This window comes from Hyla sarda, unplaced genomic scaffold (assembly GCF_029499605.1).
Source record: "Hyla sarda isolate aHylSar1 unplaced genomic scaffold, aHylSar1.hap1 scaffold_988, whole genome shotgun sequence".
NCBI classification, from domain to species: domain Eukaryota; kingdom Metazoa; phylum Chordata; class Amphibia; order Anura; family Hylidae; genus Hyla; species Hyla sarda.
In genome coordinates, this window is record NW_026611018.1 from 26268 (window position 1) to 39682 (window position 13415).

The 13415-nt window shown below is 43.5% G+C and overlaps 8 pseudogenes; all 8 read left to right on the plus strand.

Annotated features, from left to right (window-relative positions):
- Nucleotides 1-365: 365 nt before the first annotated feature.
- Nucleotides 366-630, plus strand: LOC130351534 (U2 spliceosomal RNA; annotated as a pseudogene).
- Nucleotides 631-2106: 1476 nt separating this feature from the next.
- On the plus strand, nt 2107-2370 carry LOC130351558 (U2 spliceosomal RNA; annotated as a pseudogene).
- Nucleotides 2371-3852: 1482 nt separating this feature from the next.
- Nucleotides 3853-4116, plus strand: LOC130351559 (U2 spliceosomal RNA; annotated as a pseudogene).
- Nucleotides 4117-5593: 1477 nt separating this feature from the next.
- On the plus strand, nt 5594-5857 carry LOC130351560 (U2 spliceosomal RNA; annotated as a pseudogene).
- A 1461-nt stretch (nt 5858-7318) lies between these two features.
- On the plus strand, nt 7319-7582 carry LOC130351543 (U2 spliceosomal RNA; annotated as a pseudogene).
- Nucleotides 7583-9064: 1482 nt separating this feature from the next.
- Nucleotides 9065-9328, plus strand: LOC130351561 (U2 spliceosomal RNA; annotated as a pseudogene).
- Nucleotides 9329-10766: 1438 nt separating this feature from the next.
- On the plus strand, nt 10767-11030 carry LOC130351562 (U2 spliceosomal RNA; annotated as a pseudogene).
- A 1494-nt stretch (nt 11031-12524) lies between these two features.
- LOC130351563 (U2 spliceosomal RNA) lies at nt 12525-12788 on the plus strand (annotated as a pseudogene).
- The last annotated feature ends 627 nt before the right edge of the window (nt 12789-13415 follow it).

A 13415-nucleotide genomic window follows, 5' to 3' on the forward strand; every position in this document is an offset into this window, starting at 1 on the left:
CAGCTACAGCCAGTGGGGTAACTAGAGACAGGCAGGCAGCTATGTGCAACAAAGGTAGGCGTGTTGTTTTCATATGCAGATCTGAAATATTGTCTTATATGCAAGAGGAGGAGTGATGGGGGTTCAGGCAAAAGCCAGGCTATGGATTGCATTGCTAAATGCTCCATCAGAGTGCAATGGTCGCCTGTCCTTTTTTTAAGTGATGATGTGGGTTTAGCCTGTGCTGTATGTATGTATGGGTGGCTGACTGCCACCCACCCAGAAAGTGTATGGGAGGCTGGTTGGCTGCCAGCCTTCCTTCCATTCCTATGAGTAATGTGAGTGCTCATGAAGGGGACATGGTTGGGTCCACCCCTTTCCCGGTTATCCCCTCTAGGCCTTTTGGCTTAGATCAAGTGTAAAAAAAGAAAGGATCTTGCGACAGATCGCATCCTGAGGCACGTTTTTTTTTTGTGTGAATACTTGCACTTGGGTGACTTGTGAGCACATACTGATACATACGTTCCCTATCTGGGGACCATAAATTAAATGGATTTTTGAGAAAGGGAGCTGATTTGGAAGCTTGCTTCTGTCGCCCTATGCATTGACCCGATGTGGCAGTATCTTCGGGTAGTGAACAGTGCACCACCCCATTCCAGTGTTAAACAAGAAAGATTCTCATTTAATCCTCCGTGGGTGAGAATTTGAGTTTGAGAATTGGAGACCAAAATGATGAGTTGCACTGACTGGTTTATGAACGTCTATTCATTTAGCATTTTAATGACCATGTTTGCACACTGATTGGTGTAAAAAAATAAAATAAAACTAAATAATAATAATCTAGCACACCTGTGCAGGTTTGACATGACATGACAGGTAGCTGTCTTGTGGGTGGTGCTGAATCCTGTTAAATGACATGAGGGTCTCATGCCTATACACAAGGGTGTGTCATTGCTGTTGCTTGACCATGCATTGGTTTCTGTGATCAGTGAATGATAAAAACTAAATTTACCATCCATTGATGGATGGGAAATCCGCCATGAGGCATTTGTTTTTAGAAACTGCTGCTCACAACCAATGTTGCAATGGAGTGTCTCCATCTGCTGGTGGTATTGGAAAGGCATTAGTGCTATGACAGGGTCTGAAGAAGAAGAAGAAGAAGAAGAAGAAGAAGAAGACGGAAAAAAATATATATAAAAAGAAAAAGAGAGAGAGAGAGAGAGACTGACTTAGTGAGCGAGTGAGTGAGAGAGTGAGAGTGAGTGAGAGTGAATGAGTGAGTGAGTGATTGAGTGAGTGAGTGAGTGAGAACAAATGAGTTAAAGCAAGTGAGTGAGAGAGATCGAATGAATGAAAGTCTGAATGACAGAAAGAAAAAAGGATGAAGAAAGAAGCATGAAGAAAAAAAAATGTATATGGAGTTGCTGACATGAGTGCAATCTACAAAGCCGTTGAGGCTGATCCTCATGGGAGGATTATTGCACCAGGACCCTTAGCACTTTTAAAATGCCATTCAATGCCACGGGCTAGATGTAAACTGCAGATGACCATGTTGTGGTAGTTACCATGGATACCCAAGTGATGTGTGAGCTAACACATAGGCCCAACAGATTCCAAGAAGGCCAGAATCACCAGCGGCACCACCATCGATTGTCAGGTCACCCGGATTCAGCAAATACCAGAGTCCAAAATGATGCAGGTTTATACTGTTAATTTTCAGTTTATCGTTACAGTTGGTGTTATTCCATGTCGGAAGGGACGCAGCTACAGCCAGTGGGGTAACTAGAGACAGGCAGGCAGCTATGTGCAACAAAGGTAGGCGTGTTGTTTTCATATGCAGATCTGAAATATTGTCTTATATGCAAGAGGAGGAGTGATGGGGGGTTCAGGCAAAAGCCAGGCTATGGATTGCATTGCTAAATGCTCCATCAGAGTGCAATGGTCGCCTGTCCTTTTTTTAAGTGATGATGTGGGTTTAGCCTGTGCTGTATGTATGTATGGGTGGCTGACTGCCACCCACCCAGAAAGTGTATGGGAGGCTGGTTGGCTGCCAGCCTTCCTTCCATTCCTATGAGTAATGTGAGTGCTCATGAAGGGGACATGGTTGGGTCCACCCCTTTCCCGGTTATCCCCTCTAGGCCTTTTGGCTTAGATCAAGTGTAAAAAAAGAAAGGATCTTGCGACAGATCGCATCCTGAGGCACGTTTTTTTTTGTGTGAATACTTGCACTTGGGTGACTTGTGAGCACATACTGATACATACGTTCCCTATCTGGGGACCATAAATTAAATGGATTTTTGAGAAAGGGAGCTGATTTGGAAGCTTGCTTCTGTCGCCCTATGCATTGACCCGATGTGGCAGTATCTTCGGGTAGTGAACAGTGCACCACCCCATTCCAGTGTTAAACAAGAAAGATTCTCATTTAATCCTCCGTGGGTGAGAATTTGAGTTTGAGAATTGGAGACCAAAATGATGAGTTGCACTGACTGGTTTATGAACGTCTATTCATTTAGCGTTTTAATGACCATGTTTGCACACTGATTGGTGTAAAAAAATAAAATAAAACTAAATAATAATAATCTAGCACACCTGTGCAGGTTTGACATGACATGACAGGTAGCTGTCTTGTGGGTGGTGCTGAATCCTGTTAAATGACATGAGGGTCTCATGCCTATACACAAGGGTGTGTCATTGCTGTTGCTTGACCATGCATTGGTTTCTGTGGTCAGTGAATGATAAAAACAAAATTTACCATCCATTGATGGATGGGAAATCCGCCATGAGGCATTTGTTTTTAGAAACTGCTGCTCACAACCAATGTTGCAATGGAGTGTCTCCATCTGCTGGTGGTATTGGAAAGGCATTAGTGCTATGACAGGGTCTGAAGAAGAAGAAGAAGAAGAAGAAGAAGAAGAAGAAAACGGAAAAAAATATATATAAAAAGAAAAAGAGAGAGAGAGAGAGAGACTGACTTAGTGAGCGAGTGAGTGAGAGAGTGAGAGTGAGTGAGAGTGAATGAGTGAGTGAGTGATTGAGTGAGTGAGTGAGTGAGTGAGAACAAATGAGTTAAAGCAAGTGAGTGAGAGAGATCGAATGAATGAAAGTCTGAATGACAGAAAGAAAAAAGGATGAAGAAAGAAGCATGAAGAAAAAAAAATGTATATGGAGTTGCTGACATGAGTGCAATCTACAAAGCCGTTGAGGCTGATCCTCATGGGAGGATTATTGCACCAGGACCCTTAGCACTTTTAAAATGCCATTCAATGCCACGGGCTAGATGTAAACTGCAGATGACCATGTTGTGGTAGTTACCATGGATACCCAAGTGATGTGTGAGCTAACACATAGGCCCAACAGATTCCAAGAAGGCCAGAATCACCAGCGGCACCACCATCGATTGTCAGGTCACCCGGATTCAGCAAATACCAGAGTCCAAAATGATGCAGGTTTATACTGTTAATTTTCAGTTTATCGTTACAGTTGGTGTTATTCCATGTCGGAAGGGACGCAGCTACAGCCAGTGGGGTAACTAGAGACAGGCAGGCAGCTATGTGCAACAAAGGTAGGCGTGTTGTTTTCATATGCAGATCTGAAATATTGTCTTATATGCAAGAGGAGGAGTGATGGGGGTTCAGGCAAAAGCCAGGCTATGGATTGCATTGCTAAATGCTCCATCAGAGTGCAATGGTCGCCTGTCCTTTTTTTAAGTGATGATGTGGGTTTAGCCTGTGCTGTATGTATGTATGGGTGGCTGACTGCCACCCACCCAGAAAGTGTATGGGAGGCTGGTTGGCTGCCAGCCTTCCTTCCATTCCTATGAGTAATGTGAGTGCTCATGAAGGGGACATGGTTGGGTCCACCCCTTTCCCGGTTATCCCCTCTAGGCCTTTTGGCTTAGATCAAGTGTAAAAAAAGAAAGGATCTTGCGACAGATCGCATCCTGAGGCACGTTTTTTTTTGTGTGAATACTTGCACTTGGGTGACTTGTGAGCACATACTGATACATACGTTCCCTATCTGGGGACCATAAATTAAATGGATTTTTGAGAAAGGGAGCTGATTTGGAAGCTTGCTTCTGTCGCCCTATGCATTGACCCGATGTGGCAGTATCTTCGGGTAGTGAACAGTGCACCACCCCATTCCAGTGTTAAACAAGAAAGATTCTCATTTAATCCTCCGTGGGTGAGAATTTGAGTTTGAGAATTGGAGACCAAAATGATGAGTTGCACTGACTGGTTTATGAACGTCTATTCATTTAGCGTTTTAATGACCATGTTTGCACACTGATTGGTGTAAAAAAATAAAATAAAACTAAATAATAATAATCTAGCACACCTGTGCAGGTTTGACATGACATGACAGGTAGCTGTCTTGTGGGTGGTGCTGAATCCTGTTAAATGACATGAGGGTCTCATGCCTATACACAAGGGTGTGTCATTGCTGTTGCTTGACCATGCATTGGTTTCTGTGGTCAGTGAATGATAAAAACAAAATTTACCATCCATTGATGGATGGGAAATCCGCCATGAGGCATTTGTTTTTAGAAACTGCTGCTCACAACCAATGTTGCAATGGAGTGTCTCCATCTGCTGGTGGTATTGGAAAGGCATTAGTGCTATGACAGGGTCTGAAGAAGAAGAAGAAGAAGAAGAAGAAGACGGAAAAAAATATATATAAAAAGAAAAAGAGAGAGAGAGAGAGAGACTGACTTAGTGAGCGAGTGAGTGAGAGAGTGAGAGTGAGTGAGAGTGAATGAGTGAGTGAGTGAGTGATTGAGTGAGTGAGTGAGTGAGTGAGAACAAATGAGTTAAAGCAAGTGAGTGAGAGAGATCGAATGAATGAAAGTCTGAATGACAGAAAGAAAAAAGGATGAAGAAAGAAGCATGAAGAAAAAAAAATGTATATGGAGTTGCTGACATGAGTGCAATCTACAAAGCCGTTGAGGCTGATCCTCATGGGAGGATTATTGCACCAGGACCCTTAGCACTTTTAAAATGCCATTCAATGCCACGGGCTAGATGTAAACTGCAGATGACCATGTTGTGGTAGTTACCATGGATACCCAAGTGATGTGTGAGCTAACACATAGGCCCAACAGATTCCAAGAAGGCCAGAATCACCAGCGGCACCACCATCGATTGTCAGGTCACCCGGATTCAGCAAATACCAGAGTCCAAAATGATGCAGGTTTATACTGTTAATTTTCAGTTTATCGTTACAGTTGGTGTTATTCCATGTCGGAAGGGACGCAGCTACAGCCAGTGGGGTAACTAGAGACAGGCAGGCAGCTATGTGCAACAAAGGTAGGCGTGTTGTTTTCATATGCAGATCTGAAATATTGTCTTATATGCAAGAGGAGGAGTGATGGGGGTTCAGGCAAAAGCCAGGCTATGGATTGCATTGCTAAATGCTCCATCAGAGTGCAATGGTCGCCTGTCCTTTTTTTAAGTGATGATGTGGGTTTAGCCTGTGCTGTATGTATGTATGGGTGGCTGACTGCCACCCACCCAGAAAGTGTATGGGAGGCTGGTTGGCTGCCAGCCTTCCTTCCATTCCTATGAGTAATGTGAGTGCTCATGAAGGGGACATGGTTGGGTCCACCCCTTTCCCGGTTATCCCCTCTAGGCCTTTTGGCTTAGATCAAGTGTAAAAAAAGAAAGGATCTTGCGACAGATCGCATCCTGAGGCACGTTTTTTTTTGTGTGAATACTTGCACTTGGGTGACTTGTGAGCACATACTGATACATACGTTCCCTATCTGGGGACCATAAATTAAATGGATTTTTGAGAAAGGGAGCTGATTTGGAAGCTTGCTTCTGTCGCCCTATGCATTGACCCGATGTGGCAGTATCTTCGGGTAGTGAACAGTGCACCACCCCATTCCAGTGTTAAACAAGAAAGATTCTCATTTAATCCTCCGTGGGTGAGAATTTGAGTTTGAGAATTGGAGACCAAAATGATGAGTTGCACTGACTGGTTTATGAACGTCTATTCATTTAGCGTTTTAATGACCATGTTTGCACACTGATTGGTGTAAAAAAATAAAATAAAACTAAATAATAATAATCTAGCACACCTGTGCAGGTTTGACATGACATGACAGGTAGCTGTCTTGTGGGTGGTGCTGAATCCTGTTAAATGACATGAGGGTCTCATGCCTATACACAAGGGTGTGTCATTGCTGTTGCTTGACCATGCATTGGTTTCTGTGGTCAGTGAATGATAAAAACAAAATTTACCATCCATTGATGGATGGGAAATCCGCCATGAGGCATTTGTTTTTAGAAACTGCTGCTCACAACCAATGTTGCAATGGAGTGTCTCCATCTGCTGGTGGTATTGGAAAGGCATTAGTGCTATGACAGGGTCTGAAGAAGAAGAAGAAGACGGAAAAAAATATATATAAAAAGAAAAAGAGAGAGAGAGAGAGAGACTGACTTAGTGAGCGAGTGAGTGAGAGAGTGAGAGTGAGTGAGAGTGAATGAGTGAGTGAGTGATTGAGTGAGTGAGTGAGTGAGTGAGAACAAATGAGTTAAAGCAAGTGAGTGAGAGAGATCGAATGAATGAAAGTCTGAATGACAGAAAGAAAAAAGGATGAAGAAAGAAGCATGAAGAAAAAAAAATGTATATGGAGTTGCTGACATGAGTGCAATCTACAAAGCCGTTGAGGCTGATCCTCATGGGAGGATTATTGCACCAGGACCCTTAGCACTTTTAAAATGCCATTCAATGCCACGGGCTAGATGTAAACTGCAGATGACCATGTTGTGGTAGTTACCATGGATACCCAAGTGATGTGTGAGCTAACACATAGGCCCAACAGATTCCAAGAAGGCCAGAATCACCAGCGGCACCACCATCGATTGTCAGGTCACCCGGATTCAGCAAATACCAGAGTCCAAAATGATGCAGGTTTATACTGTTAATTTTCAGTTTATCGTTACAGTTGGTGTTATTCCATGTCGGAAGGGACGCAGCTACAGCCAGTGGGGTAACTAGAGACAGGCAGGCAGCTATGTGCAACAAAGGTAGGCGTGTTGTTTTCATATGCAGATCTGAAATATTGTCTTATATGCAAGAGGAGGAGTGATGGGGGTTCAGGCAAAAGCCAGGCTATGGATTGCATTGCTAAATGCTCCATCAGAGTGCAATGGTCGCCTGTCCTTTTTTTAAGTGATGATGTGGGTTTAGCCTGTGCTGTATGTATGTATGGGTGGCTGACTGCCACCCACCCAGAAAGTGTATGGGAGGCTGGTTGGCTGCCAGCCTTCCTTCCATTCCTATGAGTAATGTGAGTGCTCATGAAGGGGACATGGTTGGGTCCACCCCTTTCCCGGTTATCCCCTCTAGGCCTTTTGGCTTAGATCAAGTGTAAAAAAAGAAAGGATCTTGCGACAGATCGCATCCTGAGGCACGTTTTTTTTTGTGTGAATACTTGCACTTGGGTGACTTGTGAGCACATACTGATACATACGTTCCCTAGCTGGGGACCATAAATTAAATGGATTTTTGAGAAAGGGAGCTGATTTGGAAGCTTGCTTCTGTCGCCCTATGCATTGACCCGATGTGGCAGTATCTTCGGGTAGTGAACAGTGCACCACCCCATTCCAGTGTTAAACAAGAAAGATTCTCATGTAATCCTCCGTGGGTGAGAATTTGAGTTTGAGAATTGGAGACCAAAATGATGAGTTGCACTGACTGGTTTATGAACGTCTATTCATTTAGCGTTTTAATGACCATGTTTGCACACTGATTGGTGTAAAAAAATAAAATAAAACTAAATAATAATAATCTAGCACACCTGTGCAGGTTTGACATGACATGACAGGTAGCTGTCTTGTGGGTGGTGCTGAATCCTGTTAAATGACATGAGGGTCTCATGCCTATACACAAGGGTGTGTCATTGCTGTTGCTTGACCATGCATTGGTTTCTGTGGTCAGTGAATGATAAAAACAAAATTTACCATCCATTGATGGATGGGAAATCCGCCATGAGGCATTTGTTTTTAGAAACTGCTGCTCACAACCAATGTTGCAATGGAGTGTCTCCATCTGCTGGTGGTATTGGAAAGGCATTAGTGCTATGACAGGGTCTGAAGAAGAAGAAGAAGAAGAAGAAGAAGAAGACGGAAAAAAATATATATAAAAAGAAAAAGAGAGAGAGAGAGAGAGAGACTGACTTAGTGAGCGAGTGAGTGAGAGAGTGAGAGTGAGTGAGAGTGAATGAGTGAGTGAGTGATTGAGTGAGTGAGTGAGTGAGTGAGTGAGAACAAATGAGTTAAAGCAAGTGAGTGAGAGAGATCGAATGAATGAAAGTCTGAATGACAGAAAGAAAAAAGGATGAAGAAAGAAGCATGAAGAAAAAAAAATGTATATGGAGTTGCTGACATGAGTGCAATCTACAAAGCCGTTGAGGCTGATCCTTATGGGAGGATTATTGCACCAGGACCCTTAGCACTTTTAAAATGCCATTCAATGCCACGGGCTAGATGTAAACTGCAGATGACCATGTTGTGGTAGTTACCATGGATACCCAAGTGATGTGTGAGCTAACACATAGGCCCAACAGATTCCAAGAAGGCCAGAATCACCAGCGGCACCACCATCGATTGTCAGGTCACCCGGATTCAGCAAATACCAGAGTCCAAAATGATGCAGGTTTATACTTTTAATTTTCAGTTTATCGTTACAGTTGGTGTTATTCCATGTCGGAAGGGACGCAGCTACAGCCAGTGGGGTAACTAGAGACAGGCAGGCAGCTATGTGCAACAAAGGTAGGCGTGTTGTTTTCATATGCAGATCTGAAATATTGTCTTATATGCAAGAGGAGGAGTGATGGGGGTTCAGGCAAAAGCCAGGCTATGGATTGCATTGCTAAATGCTCCATCAGAGTGCAATGGTCGCCTGTCCTTTTTTTAAGTGATGATGTGGGTTTAGCCTGTGCTGTATGTATGTATGGGTGGCTGACTGCCACCCACCCAGAAAGTGTATGGGAGGCTGGTTGGCTGCCAGCCTTCCTTCCATTCCTATGAGTAATGTGAGTGCTCATGAAGGGGACATGGTTGGGTCCACCCCTTTCCCGGTTATCCCCTCTAGGCCTTTTGGCTTAGATCAAGTGTAAAAAAAGAAAGGATCTTGCGACAGATCGCATCCTGAGGCACGTTTTTTTTTGTGTGAATACTTGCACTTGGGTGACTTGTGAGCACATACTGATACATACGTTCCCTATCTGGGGACCATAAATTAAATGGATTTTTGAGAAAGGGAGCTGATTTGGAAGCTTGCTTCTGTCGCCCTATGCATTGACCCGATGTGGCAGTATCTTCGGGTAGTGAACAGTGCACCACCCCATTCCAGTGTTAAACAAGAAAGATTCTCATTTAATCCTCCGTGGGTGAGAATTTGAGTTTGAGAATTGGAGACCAAAATGATGAGTTGCACTGACTGGTTTATGAACGTCTATTCATTTAGCGTTTTAATGACCATGTTTGCACACCTGTGCAGGTTTGACATGACATGACATGTAGCTGTCTTGTGGGTGGTGCTGAATCCTGTTAAATGACATGAGGGTCTCATGCCTATACACAAGGGTGTGTCATTGCTGTTGCTTGACCATGCATTGGTTTCTGTGGTCAGTGAATGATAAAAACAAAATTTACCATCCATTGATGGATGGGAAATCCGCCATGAGGCATTTGTTTTTAGAAACTGCTGCTCACAACCAATGTTGCAATGGAGTGTCTCCATCTGCTGGTGGTATTGGAAAGGCATTAGTGCTATGACAGGGTCTGAAGAAGAAGAAGAAGAAGAAGAAGAAGAAGAAGAAGAAGACGGAAAAAAATATATATAAAAAGAAAAAGAGAGAGAGAGAGAGAGACTGACTTAGTGAGCGAGTGAGTGAGAGAGTGAGAGTGAGTGAGAGTGAATGAGTGAGTGAGTGATTGAGTGAGTGAGTGAGTGAGTGAGTGAGAACAAATGAGTTAAAGCAAGTGAGTGAGAGAGATCGAATGAATGAAAGTCTGAATGACAGAAAGAAAAAAGGATGAAGAAAGAAGCATGAAGAAAAAAAAATGTATATGGAGTTGCTGACATGAGTGCAATCTACAAAGCCGTTGAGGCTGATCCTCATGGGAGGATTATTGCACCAGGACCCTTAGCACTTTTAAAATGCCATTCAATGCCACGGGCTAGATGTAAACTGCAGATGACCATGTTGTGGTAGTTACCATGGATACCCAAGTGATGTGTGAGCTAACACATAGGCCCAACAGATTCCAAGAAGGCCAGAATCACCAGCGGCACCACCATCGATTGTCAGGTCACCCGGATTCAGCAAATACCAGAGTCCAAAATGATGCAGGTTTATACTGTTAATTTTCAGTTTATCGTTACAGTTGGTGTTATTCCATGTCGGAAGGGACGCAGCTACAGCCAGTGGGGTAACTAGAGACAGGCAGGCAGCTATGTGCAACAAAGGTAGGCGTGTTGTTTTCATATGCAGATCTGAAATATTGTCTTATATGCAAGAGGAGGAGTGATGGGGGTTCAGGCAAAAGCCAGGCTATGGATTGCATTGCTAAATGCTCCATCAGAGTGCAATGGTCGCCTGTCCTTTTTTTAAGTGATGATGTGGGTTTAGCCTGTGCTGTATGTATGTATGGGTGGCTGACTGCCACCCACCCAGAAAGTGTATGGGAGGCTGGTTGGCTGCCAGCCTTCCTTCCATTCCTATGAGTAATGTGAGTGCTCATGAAGGGGACATGGTTGGGTCCACCCCTTTCCCGGTTATCCCCTCTAGGCCTTTTGGCTTAGATCAAGTGTAAAAAAAGAAAGGATCTTGCGACAGATCGCATCCTGAGGCACGTTTTTTTTTGTGTGAATACTTGCACTTGGGTGACTTGTGAGCACATACTGATACATACGTTCCCTATCTGGGGACCATAAATTAAATGGATTTTTGAGAAAGGGAGCTGATTTGGAAGCTTGCTTCTGTCGCCCTATGCATTGACCCGATGTGGCAGTATCTTCGGGTAGTGAACAGTGCACCACCCCATTCCAGTGTTAAACAAGAAAGATTCTCATTTAATCCTCCGTGGGTGAGAATTTGAGTTTGAGAATTGGAGACCAAAATGATGAGTTGCACTGACTGGTTTATGAACGTCTATTCATTTAGCGTTTTAATGACCATGTTTGCACACTGATTGGTGTAAAAAAATAAAATAAAACTAAATAATAATAATCTAGCACACCTGTGCAGGTTTGACATGACATGACAGGTAGCTGTCTTGTGGGTGGTGCTGAATCCTGTTAAATGACATGAGGGTCTCATGCCTATACACAAGGGTGTGTCATTGCTGTTGCTTGACCATGCATTGGTTTCTGTGGTCAGTGAATGATAAAAACTAAATTTACCATCCATTGATGGATGGGAAATCCGCCATGAGGCATTTGTTTTTAGAAACTGCTGCTCACAACCAATGTTGCAATGGAGTGTCTCCATCTGCTGGTGGTATTGGAAAGGCATTAGTGCTATGACAGGGTCTGAAGAAGAAGAAGAAGAAGAAGAAGAAGAAGAAGAAGAAGAAGAAGAAGACGGAAAAAAATATATATAAAAAGAAAAAGAGAGAGAGAGAGAGAGACTGACTTAGTGAGCGAGTGAGTGAGAGAGTGAGAGTGAGTGAGAGTGAATGAGTGAGTGAGTGATTGAGTGAGTGAGTGAGTGAGTGAGAACAAATGAGTTAAAGCAAGTGAGTGAGAGAGATCGAATGAATGAAAGTCTGAATGACAGAAAGAAAAAAGGATGAAGAAAGAAGCATGAAGAAAAAAAAATGTATATGGAGTTGCTGACATGAGTGCAATCTACAAAGCCGTTGAGGCTGATCCTCATGGGAGGATTATTGCACCAGGACCCTTAGCACTTTTAAAATGCCATTCAATGCCACGGGCTAGATGTAAACTGCAGATGACCATGTTGTGGTAGTTACCATGGATACCCAAGTGATGTGTGAGCTAACACATAGGCCCAACAGATTCCAAGAAGGCCAGAATCACCAGCGGCACCACCATCGATTGTCAGGTCACCCGGATTCAGCAAATACCAGAGTCCAAAATGATGCAGGTTTATACTGTTAATTTTCAGTTTATCGTTACAGTTGGTGTTATTCCATGTCGGAAGGGACGCAGCTACAGCCAGTGGGGTAACTAGAGACAGGCAGGCAGCTATGTGCAACAAAGGTAGGCGTGTTGTTTTCATATGCAGATCTGAAATATTGTCTTATATGCAAGAGGAGGAGTGATGGGGGTTCAGGCAAAAGCCAGGCTATGGATTGCATTGCTAAATGCTCCATCAGAGTGCAATGGTCGCCTGTCCTTTTTTTAAGTGATGATGTGGGTTTAGCCTGTGCTGTATGTATGTATGGGTGGCTGACTGCCACCCACCCAGAAAGTGTATGGGAGGCTGGTTGGCTGCCAGCCTTCCTTCCATTCCTATGAGTAATGTGAGTGCTCATGAAGGGGACATGGTTGGGTCCACCCCTTTCCCGATTATCCCCTCTAGGCCTTTTGGCTTAGATCAAGTGTAAAAAAAGAAAGGATCTTGCGACAGATCGCATCCTGAGGCACGTTTTTTTTTGTGTGAATACTTGCACTTGGGTGACTTGTGAGCACATACTGATACATACGTTCCCTATCTGGGGACCATAAATTAAATGGATTTTTGAGAAAGGGAGCTGATTTGGAAGCTTGCTTCTGTCGCCCTATGCATTGACCCGATGTGGCAGTATCTTCGGGTAGTGAACAGTGCACCACCCCATTCCAGTGTTAAACAAGAAAGATTCTCATTTAATCCTCCGTGGGTGAGAATTTGAGTTTGAGAATTGGAGACCAAAATGATGAGTTGCACTGACTGGTTTATGAACGTCTATTCATTTAGCGTTTTAATGACCATGTTTGCACACTGATTGGTGTAAAAAAATAAAATAAAACTAAATAATAATAATCTAGCACACCTGTGCAGGTTTGACATGACATGACAGGTAGCTGTCTTGTGGGTGGTGCTGAATCCTGTTAAATGACATGAGGGTCTCATGCCTATACACAAGGGTGTGTCATTGCTGTTGCTTGACCATGCATTGGTTTCTGTGGTCAGTGAATGATAAAAACTAAATTTACCATCCATTGATGGATGGGAAATCCGCCATGAGGCATTTGTTTTTAGAAACTGCTGCTCACAACCAATGTTGCAATGGAGTGTCTCCATCTGCTGGTGGTATTGGAAAGGCATTAGTGCTATGACAGGGTCTGAAGAAGAAGAAGAAGAAGAAGAAGAAGAAGACGGAAAAAAATATATATAAAAAGAAAAAGAGAGAGAGAGAGAGAGAGACTGACTTAGTGAGCGAGTGAGTGAGAGAGTGAGAGTGAGTGAGAGTGAATGAGTG